Source organism: Meles meles, chromosome 2, assembly GCF_922984935.1.
Source record: "Meles meles chromosome 2, mMelMel3.1 paternal haplotype, whole genome shotgun sequence".
NCBI classification, from domain to species: Eukaryota; Metazoa; Chordata; class Mammalia; order Carnivora; family Mustelidae; genus Meles; species Meles meles.
In genome coordinates, this window is record NC_060067.1 from 6,948,727 (window position 1) to 6,956,904 (window position 8,178).

An 8,178-nucleotide genomic window follows, 5' to 3' on the forward strand; every position below is an offset into this window, starting at 1 on the left:
TTGGTAAAAATGCCGCAGACACTGAGTTGTTCTGTCAGGAACACGGAAGGAAAACCTACAGATGTGGAAAGTATAGAACTTCTCTGAAAGGAAATAGATCTTTATCCTGTCAGATGTACTAGAGCAGGAGAAAATGGATTTTTGTGGAAGGAAGGAAGAATTTTCTTCTTCTGGAATTGAGTTAGCTAGGCCTGGACTCTGAGATAAAGAAAATTTGATTTTCTTTGTTAGGAACTGAACTGATGTTGAGTGGGTAGAGACAACATAGGGGCTGAACGTGGACTGGACACCAGGGGCCTGACTCTCAGGCTACTGATCCGTCCGTCTACGCAGGTCAGAAGTCTCTGCCCCCCCCCACTGAATGAGATGGCAGAACAAGACATCCTCTGTAAACGCATGATTCATGCAAATTTCAATGGATTTATTTTAAATCTATTAAGTAGAAATCCTCCTAACCAGACTAATACATCATGGTACTTTTCTAGTTGTTGCAATTATTCTTCCTTATTGTTCATTAACAAACCCCTAGAGTCTCCTGAAAGAATTATTCATGTTGAGAATAACCACAAAAATGTATCGTGAGCACAGACAAGGATCTTAGCCCCACAAAGAAGGAGATATGGGCCTACAAGGGAAATTCCAGCCCTATGTAAATGAAAATCATCAGAACTCATGTCTTTAATCTGCTGCTATTATACGTCATTAGTATCTGCATATATAAATATCTTTTGATTACCCAGATCATGTGAAAAACGAGGCTTCAGGGTAAGCACAGTGTTATTGGACATTTCATTTTTCCTGGTGTACAAGGTAATACCATTTTAATTATCAATTATATTTTCTTATAAAAGATACGGATGACTGGAGAGGCTTAGAATTAAAGAACTCTATTTATTGACCATAACATTTTAATTCACTTTTTTAGTCATGGCATATGTTTTTATTGGATTCTGTCTTTATTGGATTCCCATATAGTCACATGTATACATACTTTAAATATGTTATTCTGACGTTTGTTCTGGGATATAGTAGGACTTTAAAATGGCAACTGAAAACAAATTATAGAAAAATAACAGCGATAAAAATTCTACATAAGTGAACTTTTTAAGGTTATTTTTCAAATGCACATTTTTCTTGCCCTCCTCGATATTTTTAGCAATGTATATAAGGAAAACAAGGTGACCGTGAAGGATGTAAGCCTTCCTAGTAGGCAATAGTATTTACATAATCTTAGGTCTTCATATTATCTTCTTGAAGACTCTCCCCACTTCAAATGTTTAATGTTTGAAGATGGATTTTTAATCAGCTGTTGGCAGTTTTGCTGAGCATGTATTCTCTTCTGGTATTTTGCAGAACTAAGACTGTTGGTATATGTTGTTATTTTCTGTCTTGATTTGTTTTAAAATTACATTTATAGCCTTCCTTGTGAAAAGTATTTCAAATGGTAGAATTTTTGTAATAATCACTAAGAATGACATTTCTTACAAAAATGAATCAGTTTTTATATTCTTGATGAAATTAGAGTATTCTGCTTAATGAGAAAGATAGCAACTACGTTTATCTTCAGAAAGCCTGATCTGTCTTCTCTTCCCTCAAAACAATACAAAGAGACATTTTGTATATTATTTGAAAGGCATATTATTAACACTTCAAACATTTTCTTGCTTTCATAGAAAATGAAAATGATTGAAATGAAAGTTGCCATGATACAGTAGAAAACAGAAAAACCTTGTATTGATGGAAATTTACTAACGCATCAAGTAAAATATCTACATTATAATACAGGGGTGTAGACAGGGCAAATACCCACTTCTAAACTGATATTATTCTAATGATATCTACCTATCAGATTCATTGTAAGAATCAAATGAAATGATAAACATTTTAAAATACATTTAAAAAAAGATTTTATTTATTTATCTGAGAGAGAGAGAGTGAGAGAGCATGAGCCAGAGGGAGAGGCAGAGGGAGGGAGAAGCGGATTCCCTGCTGAGCAGGGGAGCTTGAGGATGTGGGGTTTCATTCCTGACCTGAGCCAAAGGCAGATACTTAACCCGCTAGGCGTCCCTAAAAACTGTGTTTTTATAAGCAGTTAATAGAATAGAGCAAAGTTATTTTTAAATTACTAGGAAAATATTCCTACCGAGCATTAAATGTTTTATACTCTACTTGCATGCATGTGTGTCTCGAGGTGGGGGGGTGTATGATGTAGATCCTAAATTAGGGTGCCTGCCATTCTTAGGATATTTAAATCATGATCTGTATTCCAACTGCTTAATGTTCTCCAGGATCTCTCATCTATACATCCTTTGTTTTCCAACCGTACGATCCGTAGCCAAGCTCCTTAGTAACAAGCCTGATCTGGGGTCATGCAACCTGAGCAGGAAAGGGTTTCCTATTTTCTAAGTTAAGAAATAATTGTCTTGTTTTACTTGTAGATAGAGCTGAAAGATGAAGGCTGTGATTCTGATCACTTTCCTTTTGGTCACAGCTCACTGCACACCAGTAAGTAAATTTTTAATGTCTGTTCTGCCAATCAGCCTTGGTTTAGGCATTCCAAACTTTTAGCTATACTCAATCCCCCACCCCCCAAAAAAGCTATCACTGGAGTCAAAACTATAATTTCCATTTCAAGTCTCTCTGGAGCTGAAATCAGGTCTTCCAACCGACTTCAAAAGATCCAGTTAGAGGGGCACCTGGGTAGCTCAGTGGGTTAAGCCTCTGCCTTCGGCTCAGGTCATGATCTCAGGGTCCTGGGTCCGAGCCCCACATCGGGCTCTCTGCTCAGCGGGGAGCCTGCTTCCTCCTCTCTCTGCCTGCCTCTCTGCCTACTACTTGTGATCTCCCTCTCTCTGTCAAATAAATAAATAAGATATTAAAAAAAAAAAAAGATCCTGTGAGAAAAGCGAGAGACTTGAGTCCAGCACCGTGGGCAGGCTCTCCTGATCCCCAAGGAGGAAGGAGGGCAGTGATTCTCAGTCTTGGCTGCACTTTGGAATTGCTCGGGAATCTTTAAAAAGTCCTTATACGTGCACCGCCCTCCCCAACCATCTGACTTTATTAGCCGGCGGCGTGATGCAGGCACGAGGATTATGATAGACTTCTTGGATGATTATGCCGTGGGGCTGGCAAGGCTGGGAAGCGGCGCCCGAGGGAGTGGCCGTGGGGGCAGGTTCCGCAGTGGTTGCTCCGGAGGGACCCCAACAGAAGGAGGCCATGGGGAGCCGGTTAGGCAAGACTACCTATTACTGCAAACAAAGAAGGGAGCGGCCTGAGAGAGCGCTCTAAGACAGTATTCCTGGTATTTAAAAAGGTTTTGTGACACAATCATGTGCAAGGTCCATTCACTCCTTCTGGAAACAAAATTTTCCTGACGGTCCAGGAGAGCGGGTGACCACGCCAGGTGCCGGGATTGCGCAATCGCGAGACCTGAGCGCCTTCAAGGAACTCAGGGTCCAAACCGCCTGACTTGTTATGCTCCTGTCCTAACTATGTCCTCAGTCTCCAACTCTGCCTCTCAATTTTACAGAAACGAGAACTTCATTCTGCAGGGCCCTATCATCCTTTATTATGCTTGAAGGTAATTGCTTTTTATTTTAATATAAATTAAGAATGTTTGCTGTCTCCAGAAAGATATGATATAGGGAGAAAATATTTGACACTTACATTTTGGGGAACTTAAAGCACGATTATAAGATTTTTATCCAAGGTAAACACTGAAAACCTTAGGTGGAGAGCACAGGAAAGAGCCTGCCTGGCGTAGCTAGGAGTGGGCGGTCTGGAGGCGGTCCCTGCCACCTGGGGTCATCTCCGCGGGCCTGGGTCAGCTCTGTCCAGGGAACAACACCCCCTTCAGTATACATTTTGTTTAAATTCTTTGGCAAATTAAGGGATAACGTAAGTCATGAAACTTTTTCAAGTTTAGCAGAATCTGATTTCAATAGGAATCAATTAACTAGAGCCCAGAAATCACCAGAACGCTTTGTTTTGCAACTTAGTATCTCTACTTTTCGGAGGCTCCAACAAGAATGATCCTATAAACACTATCACTGCCTCCCCACTCAACTGATTTGCATATATCATTGTAATATTTGAAATTCCTCACAAATTTTACACCGGTTCATTCCTTTTAGAGGACTTTTATCTCAACTGACAAATTTTTACTTTTTTTGTCAAGCAAGCTCAGAGACAAATTTACACTAACTTTCACTAATTGTCTTCAGCATAGGTTTTGTTCTATAGATCATGGCCTCTTGGTGTCTCGCTTGCTTCCTAAGATGCTTGGAGTATCTTCACAAGCTGGGGTTTTTGCTCAGAGAGAATTGTCAAAGCTCACAGCTCTTAGCTTCCCACTTGACTTTCAGCTTCCCTTCCCTTTTGTAGTCTGAATACAAAGGCAGATAAATCACTACGTTTCTAGGCCTCTGGTTGTTTTTCAGCTTGAGTTACTATCTGGAGAAATTTTTCACAGTTACTCAGCTCAGCTGCTTCCTGTCAAGACTCTTTACTGTTCACAGACCTTAAAGCAATTGCGCGATTTCTTCTTAGAAATGTCTCACCTTTCTCCAGAATACTCAAAAGTTTATTTGAACCGAAACAAAATTTCTGAACAATTAAATGCCGTGTCACCTTTTATTCTCTCGCAGCTCCTTCAGAGATTATCGAAATACTGGAGCACCTGCGTAAGTTTCTGTCTGTGACGTTTCTAGCATTCTCAAGACTTGAAAGAAGAGTGAAGGTTCTCGAAAAGAAAGGGAAAGACAAGGAAGTGTGAAATGTATTTTGAGGGTTTTGTCATCACAACACTGGCTGACTTCCCATATATATCTTTTTTTTAAAGATTTTATTTATTTATTTGACAGAGAGAGAGATCACAAGTAGGCAGAGAAGCAGGCAGAGAGAGAGAGAGAGGAGGAAGCAGGCTCCCCACTGAGCAGAGAGCCCGATGTGGGGCTCGATCCCAGGACTCTGGGATCATGACCTGAGCCGAAGGCAGAGGCTTAATCCTCTGAGCCACCCAGGTGCCCCTGTATATCTTACTTGTAATAAACCCTTAACTAATTCCTGGGGAACTAAGGTTACAGAAATACTAACAGAACTGCCAATTAAGGAAATAACTAAAATTCATGAATCTGTTTGAAGAGTGTTACAATTTCTTGAAAATGTTGAAGACAGTTATTAACTAACAGTTCTCAAAGCTGCCATTGCCTGTTTCCTACTAAAAATATCTGAGAAGGAAATTAAGAAGGGAAACATTCATTTAAAATCCACATAACTTTGATTTTTAAAATATCTCTAAAACTTTTTTTTAATTTCTGTTTTTCAGTAGTCTTACTGTAATGTGTAGTTGTTTGTATTTCTTTTGCTTGGGATTCATGGGGCTTATTTAGTCTTTCACCATTTTTTCCAAATTACTAGCCTTTATCTGATCAAAGATTCCATCTGTGCTATTCTCTGTTCTCTTCTGAAACTTCAGACACACATCCAACCTTCACATTGACTCTCTATGTCTCTTCTGCTATTTTCTATCCTTTTGTTTGGCTCAGTATGAATATTTTCTTCTGATCTACCTTCTGTTCATTAATTCTGTCTTCAGTTGTATTTAATCTGATGTTAAGGCAATTGACTGAATTTTTTTGAAAAGATTTTATTTATTTATTTGACAGAAAGAGAGATCACAAATGGGCAGAGTGGCAGGCGGAGGGGGGGAAACAGGCTCCCTGCTGAGCAGAAAGCCGAACGTTGGGCTCGATCCCAGAACCCTGAGATCATGACCTGAGCCAAAGGCAGAGGCTTAACCCACTGAGCCACCCAGGCATCCCACAATTGATTGAATTCTTAATTTCAGTTGTTTTATTTTTCAGTTCTAAAATGTCCACTTGATGCCAAAGTCACCATCTGCACTTTTAATTCCTTGAGTACTTTAAGCACAGTTATTTAAAAAAAAAAAAAGATTTTACTTATTTATTTGAGAGAGAGAGAGAGTGAGAGAGTGTGAGGACAAGCAGGGGGGAAGGGTAGAGGGAGAGGGAGAAGCAGACTCCTCACTGAGCAAGGAGCCCAATGCAGGACTCCATCCCAGGACCCTGGGATCATGACCTGAGCTGAAGATAGACGCTTAACCGGCTGAGCCACCCAGGTGCCCCAGTCACAGTTATTTTAATGTCAGTGTCCAGTAACTATACTTTTTTGGATCTCCTGAGGATGTCTTTCTTTCTTTTTTAAAAAGATTTTATTTATTTATTTATTTATTTATTTATTTATTTATTTATTTGACACACAGAGAGAGATCACAAGCAGGCAGAGAGGCAGGAAGAGAGAGAGGGGGAAGCAGGCTCCCCGCCAAGCAGAGAGCCCGATGCAGGCTCAGTCCCAGGACCCTGAGATCATGACCTGAACCAAAGGCAGAGGCTTAACCCACTGAGCCACCCAGGCACCCCCTGAGGGTGTGTTTCTATTATCCACTTTTTTCTTTTGTTGTCTGTTGAATCTTGGCCTCCTATGACATGGACTTGGAGTCTTTTCTTTTTTTTTTTTTAAACCTGGTTATTTTTGATTGAGCAGTAAACATTGTTTTTAAAAACTGTAGAGGGGCGCCTGGGTGGCTCAGTGGATTAAGCCGCTGCCTTCGGCTCAGGTCATGATCTTAGGGTCCTGGGATCGAGCCCCGCATCGGGCTCTCTGCTCTGTAGGGAGCCTGCTTCCTCCTCTCTCTCTGCCTGCCTCTCTGCCTACTTGTGATCTCTCTCTCTGTCAAATAAATAAATAAAATCTTTAAAAAAAAAACTGTAGAGACCACTTGAAGTTCTGGATGAAGTTGTCTTTCTCCAGAGAAGATTTGCTTTTGTTTTATTTGGGCATGTAGCTATGGGCACACCATTCACAGACCGCCTCATTCCAGGTGAAGACTGAGAGGACCTAGACCAAGGCCCCCTCTGGCTCACTCTTAACCCCAGGGTGAGGTTGCTGGGGTTCCAACCGTAAACCTGTTTACTTACTAAGTCTTTCTCCATGGAAATTCCTGAATTTGAAACTTTATCACCCACCGCTTGTAAGTTTGTCCAAAGTTCTTCTCAGCTTCTCAGCCTTTTACACTACTTTTGGCATCATCAATTTCCTTGAGAAGAGCAGAGGAAAACACCTTCTTGGGATTCTTGCCAATCTCGAGTCCATAATGCCTCACTTAGAAATCTGCAACCTTCAGAAACATGCTTAAAAGAATGTCTAGTTTTTCTTCCTGGGAGGATGAGCTGGAACAACGAGGTTGGAAAGACAATACTTGATTTTCTTTTTAAAGATCAAATAAAAGCATTTGAAATTGCACCGATTAACTGTCACACACATAGAGAATTAGGAAAGCTGGTAATAAGTTAATGGAACTAAAAAAAAAAAAATGATGTTAGCTGAAAATTCTTCCCTCCTTACCTAAATAAATTGTAAGGTATTTTTTGTTATATAAGTAACAGCTATGTAATATGTATATACTGAGATTTTATAATGCATTTTTAAAAAGGTTTTATTTATTTATTTGATAGAGAGAGAGAGAGAGTTGCAGCAGGGGCAGAAAGGGAGAAGCAGACTCTCCACTGAGCAGGGAGCCTGATGCAGGGCTCAATCCCAGGACCCTGGGATCATGACCTGAGACGAAGGTAGATGCTTAACCGACTGAGCCGCCCAGGTGCCCTTATAAATGCATTTTTGTCTTGACTTTTGTTTTATCAGAGGAAACCACCAATGAGCAGACCAACTACCGTCGTCCCCATGCCACCATTTCCACCAATCACTCCTTTGAATCCCGACAAAACAGTCCCTCATACCCCTGACAGACGCGGAGATTCATGAGTCATAAACTTCTGCAGGAATTTCAAGGCCAAAGACAACGTCTTCTTCCTCTAGCCATCTCGTTTAATACCACAGCTGTAGAGCAAAGAGCTTGGTCTAGCTGCGCCTTATGCCACAGTGTATCCTTTTCTACATCCTGGATGAAATGACAGTGCTTCATTAAAAATGTCTGCATCACTATGTCATTCCCAAGTGAAATGTTATTTTCTATCATTATTGGCATTTTAAATTGGGATCAGGAAAATGAACAAAGGAATTTAGGAAATAAGATCAAAGTTTTTTCTTCTTGGAAGTCCTATGCCTAGCTACAAGTCCGAGGCTCTACAACAAAGGAAG

The 8,178-nt window shown here is 40.5% G+C and overlaps 1 long non-coding RNA gene across 1 annotated transcript; it reads left to right on the top strand.

The window, feature by feature from the left end:
• The first annotated feature begins 3,146 nt into the window (after positions 1-3,146).
• Positions 3,147-8,022, top strand: LOC123937051. The gene is made up of 3 exons (XR_006817406.1): positions 3,147-3,580; positions 4,647-4,682; positions 7,723-8,022. It is a non-coding gene; the product is annotated as an uncharacterized LOC123937051 (long non-coding RNA).
• The last annotated feature ends 156 nt before the right edge of the window (positions 8,023-8,178 follow it).